General features: G+C 40.6%; 1 protein-coding gene across 13 annotated transcripts in view; it reads right to left on the minus strand.

Annotated features, from left to right (window-relative positions):
- ZBTB20 (zinc finger and BTB domain containing 20) overlaps positions 1 to 22010 on the minus strand; it is a 474871-nt gene that overhangs the window by 339422 nt on the left and 113439 nt on the right. For 11 of the 13 annotated variants that reach the window (XM_041463801.1, XM_041463807.1, XM_041463806.1 and 8 more), the window contains one exon: positions 16689 to 16810. The exons of the other annotated variants lie outside the window; for them this stretch is intronic. The gene's annotated coding sequence lies outside the window, so the exon portion shown is untranslated. The remainder of the gene's footprint in view (positions 1 to 16688; positions 16811 to 22010) is intronic. 13 annotated transcript variants of the gene reach the window in all.

The raw sequence follows: 22010 nt of genomic DNA on the forward strand, positions 1-22010 counted from the left end.
ATTAAAAACGGATGGATATGCTCACATTAATGCCCTCTATTTTTAGAGGAAACAGCATCAGTGAGCCCCAGACCAGGGTTTCTTGGTTTAGAAACTAAACATTAATTATGCAAGGGCTTTACAGGGTTCTCAGATCTGTAATGGCAAAGCTACTATAGAGGAAATAAAAAGCTGGCGACAGGGCAGTACTCACAGGTCTGATTACTAATTACATTTGCTTCCTTATACTTGCACCTGCCGTAATTATGATAAAGGGTGGAGTTTCAAGTAGAGTTGATAGAAAATTTTATAACAAAATTGCCTCCAGAACACTGGAAGACACCATACGTTTTACAGTGCAATATTTGCTAAAAACACAAAGGCCTTTTGTGTCATCCATGTCATGGCTAGCACATAGCTCAATGATTTCCCCCACAGATGATCAAAATGGTCTATATTGTGCGAAATTTAGCTGACTCCAAATATAGAACTCTGTAGCAGCATGGAATGGAAAAAAATCTTTGCTTACAATTCCTTTCATATATGGATTTTAAAAAATAAAATCATTATCCCACCAAGTGAAAATTCTGGCTTGTGTTCCACTCAAGGTTTGGAGAACGAAAGGGAAATTAATATGTATGCTTGTGTCTATTCATGCAGTTACATTTTAACTCTACAGTATAATCTCTTCTTCTTCACAATATCACAATATTTTTCCTAACTGATCTCCAAGCTCAAACTTCACTTCTACATAAACCACGACATACTGTTTTCCACATGCACACACTGTACACAGTAATAAGAAAATCAAACAAAAACTACAGAAGTGGCCAAAATGGAGGTAAGAGTGAAGGCTTATTTGCTGTTGTTTTTTTCCCCATCAATAGCGTGACTTCCATAATGAAGTCCCTTCATTCACTAAAAAAAACTGTTCTTCATTTCAGCATCCATTCTAACAATAAAATACTGGAAAAGTGCTTGATAATACTTATTAATGCAATAAAACAATAAACACCATTCTGGCACCAGGAGAACAAGCTAGTTAAGCCCATTGCTTTATTTTTTAATTTGCAGGAAACTCGCCTCTCCCACCACCTACCTCACCCCTCCAAGAAAAAAAATAAAGGTAAAGTAAATAAGATCTTAGAGAATGGGCAGTTGAAAAGAGGACTAAAATACCCCATGCATGAGGCAGAAGTGTGTAATATTATCTAGAACGACAGCCCAGCCATTGTTAGTGCTGCCAAAGCACTGCGCGTTCGCTGTATCACCCCAGGTCCCTGGAGAATAATAAACCAAGCAGATTAGACAGAGATGGATGTCTCTGCACCACTTCCACCTCCGCCGACCATGGCGCTGCTCCGCACTCCAGAGCACAGGCGGGCAGGTAAACGCAGGGAACGGGCACTCCGCGTTGGCTGGGACGGGGGGCCGGGAGCTCCTGCCAACAACCAGGGCCTGTTAATTATTAAACAGTTGGTATTGCTACAGGCCTGGCACTGCAATAGAGCAATCTCTGTTTCAGCAAGAGTAAGCCTGATTACAAGAGCGCAGGAGCCAAATCATGTTTACCATCATCGGCGAGAAACTCAGTGCCCCCAACAGGCACTTACTGCAGCGTCTGTCTGTCCATCCGTCCTCTGGCTGCCTCCCTGGGGCAGAGGAAGGAAGAGATGGCAGTCCTCATGCGGGACAGGGAAGTCTTTGACAGAATGGTCCTCAAAACTGTGGGGTACTCCCTGTACTGGCACTGGCCAATCCATTTTTACAAGCCCATACGTAGCCTCAACTCGCCACCTCAAGCACCTGATGTCACCCATGGCTAAAAATGAACCTTCCATCTCTGCACAGGGCAGGAGTCAACAATGCTCTTGTGCATGTAGTCCACTTCACCTCCCAGCAAGGATAGTGTGCCACAGAGAAAGCACAGGAACACGTTCCCAGGGAAGTTGTGGATTGCCCAACTCTGTCAGGGTTCAAAGTCAGGTTGGATAAGGCCTTGAGCAGCCTGGTCTAATGGGAGGTGTCCCTGCCCATGGCATGTGAGGGGCTGGGACCAGACGATCTTTAAGGTCCATTCCAACCCCTTACCATTCTATGATTCTGTGACTTCACCAGTGTAACTCCTACGATTCAACGAAAAGCAACACTAACAAATGATTTGGTATTAAAAGTTTTCTTCAATTGTGCTGGAAATGATCCCAGTACACAAGAAAAATCTGGAACACCCCCCTACACACACATGAATTTCGACTGATCCAATTTAAAAAATTTATTTACAGGAATGCACAAAGATTCAGTCACACTTTATAACAGAAATTGTGAAATATGGAATCTGCTGAGTAAATGTAATTATCAAGAGCCATGAATAAATAATACTGGGTCAACCCTCAACAATCTATTGCAATCATAACAAAGGCAGATCAGACCATGTTGGTGATATGAAACCTTCAGTTTTAGCTTGCTTGTTTAAATGTACCTCATTTCGGTAGCCACAAGAGGCTAATTGCATCCGATGGCTGCTTCTCAGTCTGCATAAAACAAGCTCAATGATCATTTACTTCCTAATGAACAGGTATTTCTCCAGTTTTGGTGAGGTTCAGTGCAAGGGTGGGCAGCTGTAGTCACGTAGTCAGTTGAATCCCACCACTGGTTTGCTATGCTACACTGAGACCTGGTGGAAAGTGACTTTTCTCACATCCTCCCTTCATGAAATGGGAAAAATGAAAAGCAATGCATGCAAAAACTAACAACTGACTCTTTAATATTGATGAGGAGCTTAGCACTACTGACATGGTACGTGTGCTTAGAGACACAAAGTTTGATTTTATTCTGCATCACTACAACAGACCCTGCCTGGTCTCATCAAAAGAGGGACAGCAAATGCAAAAGCATGTGAAAATGAAGATTTAATTTTAAGTTGAGGTCACTCCCAAATTAGGACAGCCAGGAGCATGGTAAAGCAGGATCCTTCAATGAACTCATTGCGGTCTCACCATGAGGAGAACCCTGAGCATCATGAGGGATCCCATATCCAGGGAAAACGGAAGCCTGCCATAGCTTCTGGGCAGCACAGGAAAGCATTACTCAGACAGGTGGTTAGAAGCACAAGCCACCACCTGCTCCTGGATCTCCTGTCGCTGTTTTCCCCAGCTGACTCTGGCCCTGGCTGCTTTCAGCCGGCCAACACAGCTGCCCCGTGCTGCTGGAGGAGATGGCTGCGGGCTGCTCGCAGGAGAGGCAGCTGCACACTCCCTCCCATCCCCGGAGAGAGGGACCAGGCTGGGGCTTCTATTTAGATGCTCTAGCTTCATCAAAAACCCTTGGCTGCAGCGCACACGATCTGCACGAGCCATGGTCTAAGCTGCAAAGAGCAAAACCAGGAGAGTCTGGAGCAGAGCCTCCAAGGTCACCAGGAGCGATGGCTGTGCAGGACCCCGAGGCGCAGGGAAGGGTGGGCAGAGCGCGCTCAGCCCCGGGATCTACCCTACGGATGTGTACAGCAGACTTCAGTCCCCAGAGCTGCCAATTTGGCACTAACACGTAATTTGTACTAAATAACCTTTCAAGAATTCAAACACAAATAATGTAATAATAGCAATTAGACCCTTTACTAAGCATAGCTGTATGAGACCTGCAGTCCAGTCATTTCACAGAAGGTAAAAAGCACTTGACAAAGGAATCTGCACCTTCACAGGCACTAGAGGTGTGCAGGTATACGTAATAATTGCATTCCTTGTGTATTAATGTTTGCATATAAGAAATGCATGCTGAGCTAGCATAACACCTCCTTCCTCAAATAATAACTAAGTTCCATACTGTGCCTGAAGTGCTCTTTATATAGTACACAGAAATGGGTTATGTAAAGATTAGAGCTGTGAGAGTTGTTCAAAACATAACTAAAAATCTAGCAACAAAATCCAATTCTAACCTGAGTTTCCCCAACACAAAACTCAGGCCAGTTTTACAGAGAGATCTGTGAATTTTTTGATAGTTTTGACACTGAAACCATACCAATCTTATGCCAATTAAGAGAAGGGAGAAGGAAAAATAAGAAAAGGATAAAATGGCATGGAAAGAGGCTGGAAAATTAAAAAAAAAAAAACAAAAGAGGAGCAGAAAGTTTTTTTTCCCTTCTTCCCATGCTACTGCCCTTCTTTCCCATGGTTAAAAGGGGAAAAACAGCCCCCATCTTTTAGTGAGTGAGTCTTGTTATAGTGCAGCCGTGGCGCAATGTGCAGAGCTCAGGGTGTTCAGATGCTTTTGTATGTACATGCACCGTTACTAGGAGATTACTAGATTTGGTACCAGGATAATATTCCACCATTGTGTGATGTTTTCCCATCTGATGTTGCCTTTTCCCCAGTTTAAAAAAAGAGAAACTAATAAAAAAGAAAATTAAAAAAGATACAATAATTGTTACTGCACACTCTAATGAATTATTGTGTTCAAGGTTCCTACAAAAAAGTAATATTATACTCGGCTTATGTTTTAATTGATTTATTAATATTTTATCACAGGAATGTAATTTAAGCTCCTCATGATTTAGATCTCATAAACCTTTAGCATTTTGCAAATTCAAATTCCAATTTAAAGCCAGGGCGAGCAATTAACTTTTCTATCATCTTGTCAGGGGAGAAGGTTCGTGTTTAATTTGAGACAAAGTGACAGAAATATATATACACTGTATGTATTACCCCAATTTAATTTATGAGTCAGCACCATCCACCTTCCAAATGTAGATTTAATGGCAGGGGAGGAGGGAGTGGGGGGAAGACCCCCTGCTATTGTGTCACTTGCTGCAATATCTGCCCCAAATCCACTATGAAATACTGCCCCTGGCTTACTGAGATACAGGGCTAGATTGATTACAGCTCTATTTTCAACCCTTTTGTTTTAATTTCCATTCACTCATCACTTTCTCATATAGAGTATGTTCTCTCAAATGCCAATTAGCATTTCCCAGCCGGCAATGGGCAGTTGAAGCCAGAGCAGGCACTCCCATTGCCTGTCCCAACTGCGCTGCTTCCTGCCACCAACAGTCCCCCTAAAAGGCAGATAGCAAAGAAAGCTCCCTTCCCATAGGATTGACACAAGTTAATACCTGCGGGGCCAAACCCCGTAGTCCTCCTGCTGCATCAGTCACAATGAAGTCTGCGTGGTTCTCGTTTGATTAAGGAGCAAACAGAATAAAAAGTGGTGCTACTGAACTATCCTGGTTATTATTTCCCACTCAAAAGGACATTCCAACCTCTTTATGAGTAATGAAGGAAACCAACGGTCTAAATTTGCATGGGCAAAGACCTGCATGAACAAAACAGTTGGTTAGCATTTGCATGTGCTGTTTTAATAAAGTAAGGGAAGGGCTATTGTATGGATACCTGCCAGGGACTTCCCAGATCTGCTGTCCCCACAACACAGCACAGGAGTCAGCTCAGGAGCTGGAAAGGTGACTGAAAACATGGCCCACATATCACCTATAGGTCTTTGCTGTGTCCCTAAATACTTAGCTGCTCTTCAGCTTTCCAAGGGAGCAGAGGCTTTACTGACATGTGAGAATTTTGCCCATTACTGTCAGCAAGCCTGATAGTCCTATTGTATCAGAGGGAATCGTTTCAGAAAGGAATCAGGGGCTCATTTCCAACACTTCTATACACAACCAAGCTGAATCTCAATAATCACAAAATTTATATGATTTTATGCTGCAGAGTCATGCCCAGACAGTCCAAGACATTGGAATAATCAGGTCTCATTCTAATTTACAGAGCTGTCACACACACTGTATGTGCAGATTCAGCTCTACATCCAATCCTGAGTAAGTACAATTTTAAGTTTCAGTGTTCAACAAGCATGTCAGATGGAGCCAAGCCAGAAACATTGTTCCTCCTCATGAAATGAAAATTTTGGCCCTCATCTTCAAAACATTTGAAAACCAAAACTTCTTCAAAGTAAACAAAAAAATCTCCACCAGTTTAAGTAATTTTTTAATAAAATGTTTTGTTTCACTTATTCCAGCCCACTTCTCTGGAATTCTTAGTCATCTTTAGTATTATTTTCTTTCCTCAGAAATAGAAAAAGAATGCTCTTGTATGGAAAAATCATGATTCCTTTAAGCAAGCAATCAAGCAAACAAACAAACAAAAATTGCATCTGTATATAGGTAAACAGATGAAAAAGTTCATCCGAAGCTTTTCTCCAGAACTTCCTATGCAGTCTTACAGCAGTTCATGGTAAAAATTTGCATAGCACAAAATAGACTTGCTGTACATCCATTACACAAAATCCAAGTTGCAGATCTGATATCCAGCCATATTTAACTCTCAATGAAAGACAAGCCTGGAAATCTTGTTTCATGCCTGATTCATTTATGAAGCTTCACTCTAATTTAAAGCCTTATCAGTCTCTAAACTCAGGTAAAAAAAAGAGCTCTGCTATCATGCATATTTTTAGACAAATTATAACAGGGTCCTGCAATTTCCTTTGTTCTGTGGCGTCTGCACTGCTGTTAGACACCATCCCACACTGGCATCACTGCTGAGGTGTCCTAATACTTGTCTGAAAAATACTATTAACCGCACATCACAGGCATTTGAAGTGCATAAGAAAACCATAAACTTAATTACACTGGAGTACTGGTGTGATCTCACATGAAATTTGAGCTTCTGTTATTAAAAATAGGGAGATTGCATTTACTTGATGCTTCTTACTGTAAACCAGTCAATTCTAAACTTTCAAGATTGTATAATCAGACAAAACAATACTGGGGGGGGGAAGAAGCTGTCTGTGGAATTTACTAGCACAAACATTTCACATGCCAAGCAGCAAAAATATTTATTCTGCTAAAAAGAATATTCTTTGAATTACTATTGTATATGAAATAGCATAGCTAGTCAGACTGCACTGCATAAAGACTTGGACTAGAAAAATTTACAGAAAAAAGTGATTGCCTTACCCCATCCCCCAAATATCCCAACATGTTCTGCATTTCAATCAGCTTTTAAATTCTTAGATCTTCCCTTAATGCTCCATAGCCATTACATCTATTCATGACACTGAGAAAATTAGTCCCTTTTCCATGAGTCATTCACTCCTAGGTCGAGAAGAATTTTGGTTTTGTCACTACTCTTCTGTTATCCAAGATTTCCCTGTCTGAGCCTATGAAGTTTATCTACAAAAAAAACCCCAAAACAATGAGGAACCCCTCCACTTCCAAAACCACAGCCATGAAAAAAAATGGTTTGTGCTTGAGCTAGGATCATGAATCCATGGCACTTAGCAACACCCAGATTTTAGATACTGAGCTGAACGATGCTCCTTGGGATGAATCACATCCAGAGACACTGATATCCCTATGGGTACCCTTGCACTTGCAGGTCTCCATTTAGAGGCAGTGGTAATGGCAGGGGTGGAAGGGGGAGGAATTAAATAACCTACCCAATCGTTCCCTAACCCTCAGAGTAGCAGAAGAGCTGTGTTACACAATACCATTAAACCACCCCTTTGCTTGGAGAAAAGTAAAACCACCCCGCTTTGTTTCTCTTCCAGTGCCCACCAATGTTACTCCCACCAATGTTACTCCCACCTCTTCACTCTCTAGGACTTTGATTAGGGAAGGTGTGTACAAAGCATAATACTTTCCAGGCAAATGCTTGCCAAGCATGCCTACCTCACAGAAATCCAGAAGTTTCCAGATGGTAAAAAACTCTTCTAGGAGAAGAGTCTTAAATCTGTTCATGATACAAACCTGCCATGAGAACACAGCAGCTGGACTCTGAAGACAAGGATGCTGAATCTTTCTTCTGAACATTACAATTTACATATTTAGATTAGAAAAAAAGTTTAATTTTTAGATGTTTTATCATCAAAGATCTCTCCCAAGGGTAATGGCTCTGGCAGGAGTGTCAAATCTTATATTGTGCATTGTCAGAGCTATTACACAGCAATGTTTGCAGTTCATGATGAATTACTTCAGACATACTCAACAGACTTTGACTTAGGCATAAAAAATCCTACGTTTTTTGAGAATTAACGATGCCTAAGGTAGCACAAGAAAAAAAAAAAATTCAAATTAACCTGACTCACACCTGCTTCTTCCAGCAAACAATGTGCAGTTACTCCAGTTGGACAGAAGCACTGCAGCTTGTAACATGCAAGGTAAAAGTAAAATTGTAGAGGAGTGCATTGCTGTAGCAGTATCCCACCTAGAACCAAGTTCCCCTGAGTTATACTCACTTGAAAAGGGAAGAAGAACCTTTAGGGTGTGCATAAACGGGGGAAGAAATAATCTTCTTCCAGTCTTCTTGAAAACTGGCATTCAAAAATGTCACCACATAGTCTTGCAAAACAGTATAGTTTTGACTCCTCTCCCCCCACTACCAAATTACAAAAAAACCAAAAGACAATCCAGAATGACACCTTAAGAGATTCAAAACAGAAGTAGCAGAATAACCTGAGAGGCAGGGCCACTCTTTGTGAAAGGGCACTCTTCAAAAAGTAGCTTCTGAAGCACACCTACACAATTCATACACTACTTTATTTAACGTTCCTTTTCATGTTTGCCCAGGTTCACGCCAAGGGTACTGCAACCGAAGGTGTTTCTACAGCAAACTTTCATGTCCGCTGCAATTTTCCCTTTCAAATTCAATACAGTAAAATGAAATGAAGCAAAATGAAACAATCTTTATATACCAGTTCAGCAAGCATCCCCTAGACCTCATTGTGTGGCATCTCTCATCAGCTCTCATTTACTCAGACAAGACAGAAAAGATTTGCAGTTCCTATTACATTTTCCCACCCTATTTCCCATTCTGTGTGCAATTTTTTTTCTTTCAAATAATACTGATTGTGTCAACTAGAGGGGGGAAAAAAAGAAAAAGAAAGGAAGAAAGAAAGAAACAATCAGTCTTTGTATTCTCTCTGAAGTAATAAAATATGAAGAAAAGAATCTGCAAGAAAACAGATGAATTCCCAGTGCTTAGAAAACGGACCTAGCTACAGACAGACACATTCTACTTAGAACAGCATCTCCCACTAAACTGTCAAAGTGTCAGGAAGAGTTGTGTGCACTTTTGTCAGTGAATAAATGTGGAACATAGTGCATTTCCTACCAACTGAAAGCCAAAATCCTGGAAATTGCAATTTCATAGGGAAAGTAAGGAAAAAAGAAAACAAAAAAGGAAAATAAAAGGTCTTTCACATACCAGAAAAGTGATGCAAGACCAGGGTAGGCTGTAACTACTGGTATTGACTTTACTTTTTTTCTTTAAAGGAAATCAAACAGAATGTTTTAAAAGGCAGAAATAGTGAAGAGTTAAAACAAGTAACTGAACTGGTAAGAGAAAGCAGAAATACTAGCTTGCTTTGCAACCCACCAAAATATGTCTGATTTTACAAGCAACTCAATTCAAGCATATTTTTTGCTTTAAGCACATGCATGCTCTCACCGTAATCTTGAGAATAAAAGCACCATTCCTTTTCTGCTATGTTTTGCCTCATTTACTAAACAATTTCCAGTGTTTGCAGTAAGTGAGGCAACTGGCCCTAAAGAAAACAGCCTCTTACTAAAAAATCTTTATTCCACCACAGACCAGGTCCATCAGGTGTTCTATGAGAAGACTGGTTCCCATGTAAAATAGCATGCAATCCCAAAAAAACTGGAAAAGCACAGGGAAGTTGAATTAAGGTTGCTCTGTCAACTTCAGTTCTAGCATTCACAGGTGTGACTTTAGGTAAATGAAACATCATTTCACTTTTTTTTCCCCTCATGCATTCAATTCCCTGAATTTCCAAACAGCCAAGTGAAAAAGAGCATCTGCTACATACGAACATATCGGTGCTCTGCGGCCATCAACAGTGTGGTGAGCTGCAGGACCACCAGACAGACCTCTGCCTTTTGAGAGGCTTCATTAAGAACCTCATAATCGCAGTAGGTCCTTCTTATTTTCATGGAACAGCTATTGCCAGGGTGGCGAGACGCACAAGCATAGAGAGGAATTAAAAAAATACTTCCCTGCCACAAAGGTCCTTCAGTTGATTTCTTTCCAATCCATGAAGACACAAGGACTCTTAGATGTTATCATACTTTAGCACAGGCAAAAACAAATGTTTTTTTCTAGTTGCAGATTTATAAACAGCTCACCCGAGGCAGACACAGCTCTCCCAAAACTTACGTTTAAAGCCACTAAAACTAATTAAAATTTGTTACATGTTAATAGAGCTTATACTCAAATGAGAGTGATTTCTGTGATGGTAACTGCAAGGCAGCAAAACCTGTGTCTAGTAAATGTAGATAAAGTGCACGAGAGCAGAAAGAAAAGTGCAAGGCAAGGTGGAACATCCAAAACATGTAATCTTGACTTACACAAACACAACAGAAGCATGGGTTCAAGGGAAATTCCACCTAATAGGAGGAATGGTGACTGATTTAGCTGAACTCTTCCTACACATACACTATGTTCAGGCAGCTATGCTCATTCATTTTGCTGGAAGAAAGTGCCTGCATTATTCCCAAATCTTCTACATAATCCCACTGCCCTGGGGATTAAGATGCTGATAATAACAAGTGAGAAAGGGAAGATTTTTTTCAAAGACTGGGGAGAGAACTGTGAAACAGGAACAGAGGGGCGGGGGGGTCTCAGCCAACAGGAATTTTGCCATCTCTAACAACCTCAGTCGCTTCCTCCTGAGAGAAAACACACATCATCCTCATCGCCACTGAATGAACTGAGTGCAACAGAGTTATTTGTTAATTAGATGAAAAGCTGAAGCAACTTGATCCCACCAGAGAAATCCTATATGGCTTTCCTCATGGACCTGGAGGTCCTGCTTTATAGAAGATCCTGCCACCACAGACATCCCTCTCACTGGGAGCACAAAGACAAATTTGCTACTTTGGAAGGAGGAGAAAAACAAACCACCCACTATTCACCTGGCAGTGATCGTAAGAGGCACTACCCTGACTGCACTCCTCAAAATGCACTGCTTCTGTAAATGTATACATTACAAACGTGCAGGTCTGGAATTTACAGTCAACAAACAGCATTACAAACAACCACCAGAGAATGTATAAACATTTGTAGGAGCAAAAATACTGAGTCTGGCTGCACCACACACAGTGTTTATTTATCTTCCTTTAAGAAGATCAATGGGAGAAGACATTTGAAAAAACTTTTTAAACAATGTGTCACTTTGTGTTAGTTTATGTCAGTGGGGCTTCTTCCAAGTACTGGCGTCACAGTAAGATATGGATATGGTTAGATAGTTTTCTTGTTCCTTTACTCCAGTCATGGCAGCTAGGCATGAGAGAACAGAGAGAAGAAGGGCTGCTAGTCTGATTGAGTTACTGATTTAACATTTAGAATCTTTGCAGCCCAAGAGAAAATTGCTGTGTATTTGTAACCTGAATGCAGGTCAGTAACTTTAAAAGGTCAGGCTGAATGTTTAAAATCTTATTGTTATTAATTTTCCACCAGCTCCCAGTTGTGTGAATGCCAATGAGCAGACTCAGCTCCTACTGAGCTGAGTAGCAGTTAGCCTGCACCTCTGAACACCAGGTCCTCAAGAAAATGCAAAAAGATTTTGAAGCAATGACTTTCAGCCATACAAGCAATTGACTTCCCTGCTCACTCAAGGCACACTTCTTCAAGCACAGGAGGCACAGATTTCCTTCTTGGGGTTTCCTCATTTGTTGCTAACTTGTGAGCAAAGTAATGCAATTTATCAGGGTTATAAAGACAGCAGTAGGATTAGAAGCAGAATGTGAGTTTTGCCTTTCTAGTTCCCCAGTTCGTCAGAAGGACAGCTGAGATGGTGAAATTCAACAGAAGTTATGATTATGTCTCAGGTAGATTTATATTTCTAAGATGCAAATACTACGGAGTGGAGTTTATGTTGCTGGCCTTCCAAGGGTCTTCTGATTCTACAGAAGCTTTAAGATACTATAGGGAAATACCCACAGGAAAATGAAACCTTCCGAGTTTTCTTTTCTCAGGATTTGACTTCCACTTGAGAAGATGTCGATGCTCAGACAGCAAAGCATGCAGAGTCTCAGGACACTGTGTCTGGTGTGTCCCCCTGTCACTTAAGTTATTTGCATCACATACTCCCCTCCTCCAGAACTAAGGCACTAGACTTGATGCTGGACAATTGATTTGTCTAGATTTCTAGCACCAGAAAGAATTTATAAGAACAGATGAACATCTGTGACCACATATTTGGTAGTAAACTTGTTTTAAGCGTCTTGTGGAGTAGTCACAAAGCCAAGAAGGAAATATTATTAATTTTCAGGCTCTGGTTTAAGCCACTATTAGTGATTCTTTGCTTTACTTCCTACCCTAAGTACACTTTAAAATTTGTCATGCCTCCCCATAAGTTAGTGCCTTCAATGCTTAATTTTTCAAGGAAAATTTATCTTGCATTGCTGGTGTAGTAACCTTCTAGTACCAATGGCTTATATGAAACAGTCTTCTGTTTTAATGACTTCAAAAATATCTTAAGATCCTTTACCCAGAACTTTTATGAGCAAGTAGCTTTCTGCTCTGGGAATGTTATCCCCATTACTAACTGAAAAAAGTACTGCTTATGTATCCCACACCAATACTGAAACATAATCAAATAAGGAATACTTGTTGGATATTAGACACTGAGCATAGTAAGAGAGACATACTGAATCTTCTGTAATTGATGTGAGAACATAGCTTAGTGAAAATAAATCTTTTTTCACTGGAATCCAAAATTCTAGTTTTTAATTTAGTGCTAAAGGGGAAGAAGAAACACAGCCTAACATACATTCCACTGATAAGGAACCCTATATTCCTGCAGCTTTTAAAGGCACTACACTGAAAGAAACACATTTTGTATGCGCATACAAGATCTTCAGCCATAATAACACATTAACAACTGCCATCCACGTCGCCTTATCACTATCCCACTTACCAATGCTTAAAAGGTGACTCTGTTAGATTGACCAAACTCCCTTAATTTGTGATTTTTCTAGTTATGCACCCTGACCTATTAAATGGGCGCACCTTGCACCCTTGCCATTAAAATACTCCCCTCCAATACATTTGCCCAAATCAGTGCACTCAAACTCCTACAGAAATTATCCAACAGCATGAGATGACTTGGAAAAAGTCTGCCTTGCTGTGAAAGAAGAATTACCCCATGAGAACTATCCCCCTCACGGCTTTCGGTTTTTTTTAATTATTTACTTTTTAATGGAAGCAAAACCCCCTATCATCTCACCTTCTCCTCTTTTAATAAGGAATGACTGCCGTGACTACCCCCATCTAGAACCACCATTCACTGCCAGCACCTCTGCTCTCCTCGTGTGCTTAGAGAATAACTGATTAGCACTTTGCATAATTAACCTGATTAGCACTGTGCATAATCAAACTGATTAGCACTTTGCATAATTAAAAAGAAATAATAATAATAACAATAATAAGCAGTAGGTAATAGCAAAAGCTGCTAGTCCCAATGCCTGTTCGTTAGCTTTAGGATTAGTTTAGTGTGGCATATTTTATTTCTTAAAACTATTTCTTTAGAGTTGCACAAGCTTCTGAGAGGTACAGCTTTAAAAATTCTCATTTACTATCAAGATCACTAGTGAAAAAAATTAGTTGTTCTATTACAACTTAGTTCTATTACATCTTAGGATTTCTTGTGCCTCCCACTGCTGAAGCTGAAGACATGAACAGGATAGATGCCTGATCTGATGCACCAGGGGTTTGGTTCCCATATCTGTCTACAGCACTGTTATTGGATTCATCATCACAAGATACAAAAGTCTCACATCTTTTAATGCATATATATGCCTGTAACGTACTTCAAGAGTAGGAAAGCTGTATTATTGTTATTGTTGAGATGGATAAGGTAGAAAGATGTGTATCCTCAGAAGGAGGTAGGCACTGAATTCTCTCCTGCCCTGAACAATTATTCCAGACCACAGGAAGCATGGGAAGGAATACAGAATTCGTCAGATCCCTGCCCCTAAGCCTACATGGTTCTTCCCCGATTTGAGTATCACTCATCTACATGTATTTTTTGCAACCTGATCAATAATGCAAGAGACAGAAGGTACTTTGTTTCCTAGCCTGTCCCATCTAAATCTCCCAATTAGGGTTTCAAGATTAATCACCACCTCCCAAAATCTGAAGAATGTGCATAACTACACCTACCTAGATTGCAAACTCTGTTTAAAAATCCATGTTAAATGCCTGCATCACTAACGACTCAGTTCTCCTGGACATTCAATATCAGTGAACAAGAAGGGTGACCCAAGTCAGCCAGTAAAACACCAACATTTTCTGCTTGCTAACGTGGGCTCATCCCTCCTAGTCACCAATATATCCCATGTTACTCTTCAATTTAACCTCACCTCTCTCTAGCATCCTTATATTACAGCTCATATTTCCTTTGCATTCCTTACAATCCTCACCTTACATATTCTATTATGCCTTCAAGAGTACCTGAAATACTGACTGCCAGACCTCCTCCACGCCCTTACAATCACCCTGCCTCCATTTCCCACTGGGTAGCAGACACTTTATGGCTTCTCTGCTGACTGCTAAGGCCAGGGCGGTTGGGACACTGGGCAGCTGGGGGTCAGCTTGTTCTGAGTGATCAGTCTGACTGCACTTTAGCTGTCCAGAAAGGAATGCAGTGCCCAGACTGCACACACTTCTCAGATGCAGCACACAGCACGGACTTGGCCTAGAACTGTGGCAAAAATATTCCCACTCTGTTCAAGCTTCTCTTGTAAGATTTCTCTCATAAAATAAGCCAATGAGAAACTGAGGGGTGGAAATGGCAATAAAAGATAATCTTATCATAATTAGCTGGAAATGAACTACCCATGCAGAGAGGTCTCTCCATCACTCTAAGCTAAAGAACCCATATGAACAACGAAGGGTGCAGAGCTAGTTACTCATTTCACAAGTTGTTTAGTTTCAGTAAAAATGTGTTGCTGTAGAGATTTCTCAAGTCCAAATGTTCCTGGGGAAGGTAGTTCCAGTAATTCTGGGAAGGAAGCCAATCCGTTGGCTTTGTATGTAAATATTTAAACAACATTATTTTTATATACATATATTTTATACACTTATACATATATGTCTTTAGACTTCCAGACTTGCAAAACTGCAACAGAAAAAATAGGCAAGCTGACATATAGCTATTGTCTCTGCCTGAAACCATGCTAACTGACCATCAGAAACAAAATACAACAAAGACTTGGAGATAATTGAGCCATATCACCTTTGTATACTGGTCCACTCAAACAGAAGTGCTGAAAGATCAGGAGTAGAAATTCAAAAGGTAGAGAGAGACAAGTCTCAAATTTCATCTCCTTAGAAGTGGCAAGAAAATAAGGTTCATGTATTTTAAATCTTTCAGAACCTAGATGGATACAAGCATTCCACCCACAGGTGTGGAATCTCCAGTTGTGGATGACACAAAGCTTTACATTCTGAGCATTTTAGTGTTATGACACCTGACAGTAAAGCTGCAACTTCATGTTTAGAAAGGTCACTGCTGCTTCAGGCTTAAATCAGGTCCATACCTCAAAAGGGATAACTTGGCAGAAAACATCAGTGAAAGAATGGAAATGCATCTGGCACTGAGCACTGGTGAATAAATAAAATGGGGGAAAAAATAAAGCCTTAAAATTGTTGAGGAGAGGGTTGACAAAATGGAGGAAGATGATTTAGTGAGAAAAGGTACCCAGTCAGGGCATACGATGAATAAATCAATCTATGAAAATGAAATTCACCACATGAATTCCACCTCTATCTACTCAGTAAGCAGTAAACACACCCTAGTACAAGGCACATGTGTGTAAATTCATAGCTACATGATTTAAAGAAATAAAATACTTATGAGTACAGTACTTAAATGTTTGTACATATAGCACAGCCAGTGAGTTTTAAGAACACAGAAGTGCACACAGATAAAAAAGCACACAGAAAATAGGACCAAGAGGAGGACCAAGCCTTTTAGAAAATATTTTAATGGCTTTATAAAAAGCCTTCACCCAAAGTTTGAGGGGCTTTTGCAATCTTACATTTTCTATTGCAAAATACACCTGCTTTCTTCTCTTTTTTCCCCCTAAACTAAATATTTCTTCCATCTAATGACTCTCTTTATTAGACAGCATCTAATTTGCATACATTTACATACAATTTAACTGCTAGCTTGTGAGAACAAAGAAATGGCTCTGTATTGCACTGAAGGACAATACTCAGAAAGGAAGGTATAAAAACCAGCTAGCTCGGTGGCTGTATATTCCCTTTGTTTCAGAAATACTAGGAGTTTTAAACACACTACTTAAAGGGTGAAAAAGATTATTTCATCAAACAATGAAAAAAGATACAGTGCAGCTTCCTTTTAATGCATTCTCTCTCTGGCCTGGTTAATGGGATTTAAGGGTCCAATATTTCTTTGCTTTCTTCTGTTTCTTTTATTAGAACTGATGGATTTAATTCTGTCACATATTTTACTTCATATTTTATTCCTATAACAATCTATGCTGAAGTTCAGCTCCAATGCTAATTCAATACTATCTTCCTTTCCTTGCAGTCAGCCTGGAATACAACTGAACGATCTCTGATGGGCATGAAGTGCTCTGCTCTCAATGCCCAGTGCTAATGGATTTTAGAGAGAGTCTGCCAGAGCTTTACCTCATGGCAACAAGTCTAGAGATAATGAAAACTTACCATGTAGCTGACTGGGAATCAACAGGAAGGGAAGCAGGGCTGAGCTCCGCTTGTGAGAACAGGGAGGGACTGTGGTCAGAGTAAATGCAGGATGTAAAGGATGCGTCAAGACCTCTAGTTCCCTGAGGAGAGAGCGGTGGGGAAAAAAAGAGGAGAAAATTATCCTTCAAGGCCTTGCACGAAGGAAAACCCTTTAGAAACAGTTGTCAGGAACTCCAGCACATGCCCTACCAAAATCATTATAGAGTCAGCAAGTGTTTTTCTCCAAAGTCTCTGCAGTTGGGGTACCAATTGCTCAGGACAGCTACAGATCTAATCCATGTAGACTTCACATAAAAACCTTGCAGAAAAAAACCACAACATTTCAGGCTGCATGCTGCAGATGCCTACATGCTCTCGTATGTGCAAAACATAGGGATACAGAGCAGTTTTCCCATTTGTCCTGCCTGCACGGCAGTGCTGCTAGCTTCACTTCTGAACTCTCCTCCTCCCAACATCAAACTCAATGACTTGTGCTCAGTGGGGCAGAAAAATTAAAGTATCACCATTCAGTGGTGTAGGGATGGGTGAAAGATGACCCAGTCGCTCTGCTGGCATGTTCTAAGGGCCTGTCCTAGAGAACTTACAAGAAAACATTAGAGATTTACACAGTTACAAGAGAAACCTCTTCTGGCGTAAACAGACCTACTGCAATAGAATGGAATAGGACTATTCTTCGTAAAAACCACTAGGCCAAGTGAGCCTGCACACAAAGCAGGAGTAGAATTCAGGACACAGCATTCATCTGCTCCATGTGGTCTGGGGAACACCGGCTTTCTATGATCAGCACAAGGCCAAGTGTTAATTCCATGGGAATTCTCACTCCAGCATGAGGGGCACAGTAGCACTGTTACTGACCATACAGGAGCCACAGCACAAGCTGTACACACAAGAAACTGGTGCTGATACTGTCCTGATATGACTCACTGGCACTCAAAACACATTATGGATTATTTTCAGATGCAAATTTTAATTTAAAGCTGGCTGAAATGTTAATGACATTTTAGCTGTTTTTCAAAGGGGAAAATTCCCTAATGCTTACAAAAATGTTCCCCCCCCCCCGCCTGATCTGCTTCTAGTGACATACAGCAACCAAACCTCATAAAAGAAATTAATCAAGCCTTCATATCATTTTCCCTTTTCAAGGGTGGAAAGGTTGAAGTGTGTGATCTTCAGCGTTTCTGATGTATACCAAAATGATGCATTAGAAAACAGTGGAGGAAGGAAATTCCAAAGCCACAGTTCTCCTGATTATCATATCCTATGCTCACAGCTATATCTTGCTGAAAGCACTCGGTTATCATTTCCAGAACCTTACAAGCATGGCTGTGTTATGATGTAAGCTGATTTTAACTGGAGCTGTCACAATCCCAACCTGCCCTCACCTCCTTCCTCTCCTTGTCATATGTCCCCAAGTCCACCCTAGAGCCAGGACTGGGTAAGTGCCTGGTTCAGGGAGCTTTCAGCCGAATGAAGGCTTCTTTTCCATGTGTTTTTAGCCACATCAAACCCTCATTGCAGCTCAAGATCCAGCAGAAAACTTGGGGGTTAGGGAGGCAGCAGAACTGTTCAAGTGGAGGAACAGCAACACAGCAGCATCAACACTGATTAGTTTAAGCTGCTGTAGACCTACACCTTGTGATGTCTAGGGCTGCTTTGGTATAACACGGGAGAAATACTCTTATCACACAGCTGGAAGCCAAACCAACCACAGCTTTATGGGTAAAAAAGACCCCACCTTACACACTAACCTAAAATAAACTGTTGGGCCACACAGACCATACAGAACAGATGCAGACTGCCTCTGATGAAAAATAGCTTGAGATAATGGTGCACTGCTACAATCTGCACCAAGGGCATTTTCCAAGTGGCAGGATGAATTAGCCTCAAGTGACATGCATTACAGAGTAACACTTCCCTGAGGCAATAAGGCAAGGTCCCACGTTGAAATGGAAAGAAGTGAGCATTCTTGCCAAAGGCAAATGACAAAGCATGTAATTAAGAACCACTGTTACCAGAAGATGGTGAAGCTCCTGAAAAATCTTTCAAGGACTTCAGAAAATACACCTGGAGATACAGAGCAGGAATTTTCCTTTACATTTCTACAGTAACCATACCACACGTCTCTTTTGCTGCTTTCCAAGGAAGAAATCAATTGTGTCTGACTGGAAACTAACTTTCTAACCCCCAGTAGTTCTACAGCCACTCTGTCCAAACAGCTGTGCAGGATGGGTATCTGGATTTCAGCTGAATACAGAAGACACTGAAGTTCCCCTTCCTTTTGCTTCCCTGCTCCAGGGAATTGGAATATTTTACATCCTACAAGAGAGCTCCTTTGGTGGTAGGTCACCTGACACCACCACCCACAATATCTTCAGGAGAAGGAGTCACTAAGGAAGAGCTTCACAAGCCAGTCAGCACCCACAGAGGATTCAGTATCTTTGGAAATTAAAGTAACTGAGGAAAGGAATCAGTGCAGACACGTGATCTTCACCTGTTTTCATCAGCTCAACAACCAACACCCACCCTTTCAGTACTGCAGTTAGAATTTGTATTGCCAAGTTACAACCAGGCCTCAAGGGCAGGACACCAGACCCGGCATAGGAACTGGTGACTTTTGTTCAACAATAACAAAACAATGCTTTCCAGCATATGTGACTCTGAAGCAATGGCATTCACACAACTACTATTTTTCATTCCAGCCTTCTACACACTCTCAAGACAGTTATAGCTATTTTATCAACCACGGGCAGCTGTATGGGTTGTTACACAAACCTATACATGTTCAAGTTATGCAACCCCTAGACAAGAGGTTGGGCTGGTTTCCCCAGCAGAAGATTCCCGTTTTCCTTCAACTGCCCTTAAGGTAGAGTTACCAGTACAACCCATTTGTGTACATATTCTTCCTGTGGTGTCACTGAATATGTCTCTCTGCAAAATAATTGTCCATTGGAAAGCATGCATACTTAAACATCCACGTGATGACATATATGTGCAGACACACATATAAAATAACCTTGGCCAATACCTGTTTGATTGAATTAATTTTACTCTTTCCACATTACAACAGGTGCCCACATCAGTTTTGACTGTCTTTAAAACAATGACAGGAATCTAAAATTTTTAATTATGCCAACATTTGAATACGTTCAATTCAAGTGCTCTTGATCAACTGAGAAGTGTATTACCACAACACCAGCCTCAAATTTTATCTTCTTTTTAACAATTCTTCTTGGAGCTTAAAGTTGGTTAAGCAAATAATTCATCAGATTTTTCCCTTCTCTTTCTTTTGTTGTTATGTACTCTACTGAAGCTGCAAGATGAAAATGTAAAAGCTGGTTTAAGCAGAAGAATAATTCAGTGGAAGTCCTATTGCACCAAATTAAGAATTGGCACTAATCAAGTTCCACTTTTTGTACACATGGGTGGGATTATCCAAAGGAACAAGGGTGTGACTCTCTTTCCATTTAAATTATGGCAAGGAAGTCTAAGCTGAATCCATCAGCATCATATTCAGACCAGTTCTGAGCATTTTTGAAAATCCTCCCTGTTGCAACCTGCCCAGAAAGTGGGCATAAATAAATAAACTTCCACCACCTTGTGTCCTGGAAGCAACATCCACAAGCTGCAGCTTGTGCAGCTCTGTGAAGTTAAGGGTGTTGTGAGTTTCTTTTTAAATACAACCAATATTTCTGAAGTTACTTCTTTCAAACATTCGCTTAGATTTGATAAATCATATTAAATACAATTTGCCTCAGCAGCATTTCAAAGCACGACGGCCAGAGCACGAGCAGGTCATTTTTACACGGAGCGTGCAATCTCCCCAGTTGTGCAGACAGCCTGGATTATGTATGCAGGCCCACACTCCCCGAGATAACAAAATTACCCGGCTCGCACTCCAAGCCAGTCAGAAACTGTGGAGTCGCAGACAGCAAAGTCAAGCCCGAGCCAATCACTCCTGCTAAGCAGCTGCTATCTCAGTTGCTTATTAGTTCACTGGCCACGACCAAAGGCTTCAGATGGGCTTACAGTATGCACAGAACAAAATTGTCTCTGCTTTCAAACACCACAGAAAAATAACCATGAATGGATACTATCAAAGGGTAGAGGTAGGAGAAAACCCTCTTGTTAAATTTACTCAAAACATTATTTTTTGAACACTGAGGAGAAAATCCTTACTCTTGAATACTGTATAATAACAGAACCATGCTGTTTGCTGGCAGAAAGCTAAGTTTCATTTTCAACAGAAAAAAAAATTGTATTATAATTTTTCCTGATTTAGATGGGGTTTAGGTCAACCTTAGCTACATACAAATGAATGTTTTGTTCAAATTACAGGGTAATTTTAATTAGGACACCCTGCTAGACATCCTGTTGTTCTATTTAATGGACTTTCTCAATTATGAGAAGAAACACCTCCCCACCCGCCTGCGACTTAAAGTAAAAATTATGCTGAATAAATACACAAAGACAAAAATTATTATTCTGTATTAGGTCTTTTTATTTCTGCTAATCTTTATTTGGCAATTGCTGTATCAAAAGGGCAGAGTTCAGAATCCCACACCCATTAAACACCTGTTTAAAAACCACTTGAAGCACTGGAACCAGCCAAATATGTCCCAATTAAGCAGAAACGTTGGCACTGCTGTCTGGGGTAAGGAACACCCATTGCCATTTGCTCTCATTAGGTTAAACGGGTTTCTTGGGACATAGCTGAATTCCTGATTATGTGCATTGCAAATGGATGGAGAACACTAGAACAATAAAATTTAATTCAGCATAGCCTTCTGTCCAGTTGTCAAGCACGGAATTTTGGAAAAAGCAAAAACTGATGCTTTGGGAAGTGGATGAGAGTTATACGTTCTAAGTATGTATGAGACAGCTCATACTTCTTTTAAGAAACTGCCTGGTCAATGTAACAGGAAGAATTGGGTTGGGATTTCTACTTGAAAATGCTCTCTGATTTAGAGCCCATTTAATTTTTGTTAGCATCTCCTCCTCTGTACTTTGCAGTAGCTTGATTCGCTTACACAGTTTTATTTGTTAGTTAGAAGCATAATACAGTATCTTTTTATATCCACTTCAGTGTTAAATTGGTTGCTGATTTCTTAACCTGGTATGTTTATGATGCAATGATGGAAGGCAAAGCCTGGACAAGAAAAGATTTGTTTGCAGATCAGACACTGTACAGCAAGTTTCCAAGTATTTTTGTCAACTTAAATAAGTACAGGCTCTTCTAGAGAGGCCGACTGCATGGCAAACAGAAGAATCTTGCCTGTCACT

The sequence above is a fragment of the Pyrgilauda ruficollis genome, unplaced genomic scaffold (genome assembly GCF_017590135.1).
Source record: "Pyrgilauda ruficollis isolate IOZ18807 unplaced genomic scaffold, ASM1759013v1 scaffold17, whole genome shotgun sequence".
NCBI classification, from domain to species: domain Eukaryota; kingdom Metazoa; phylum Chordata; class Aves; order Passeriformes; family Passeridae; genus Pyrgilauda; species Pyrgilauda ruficollis.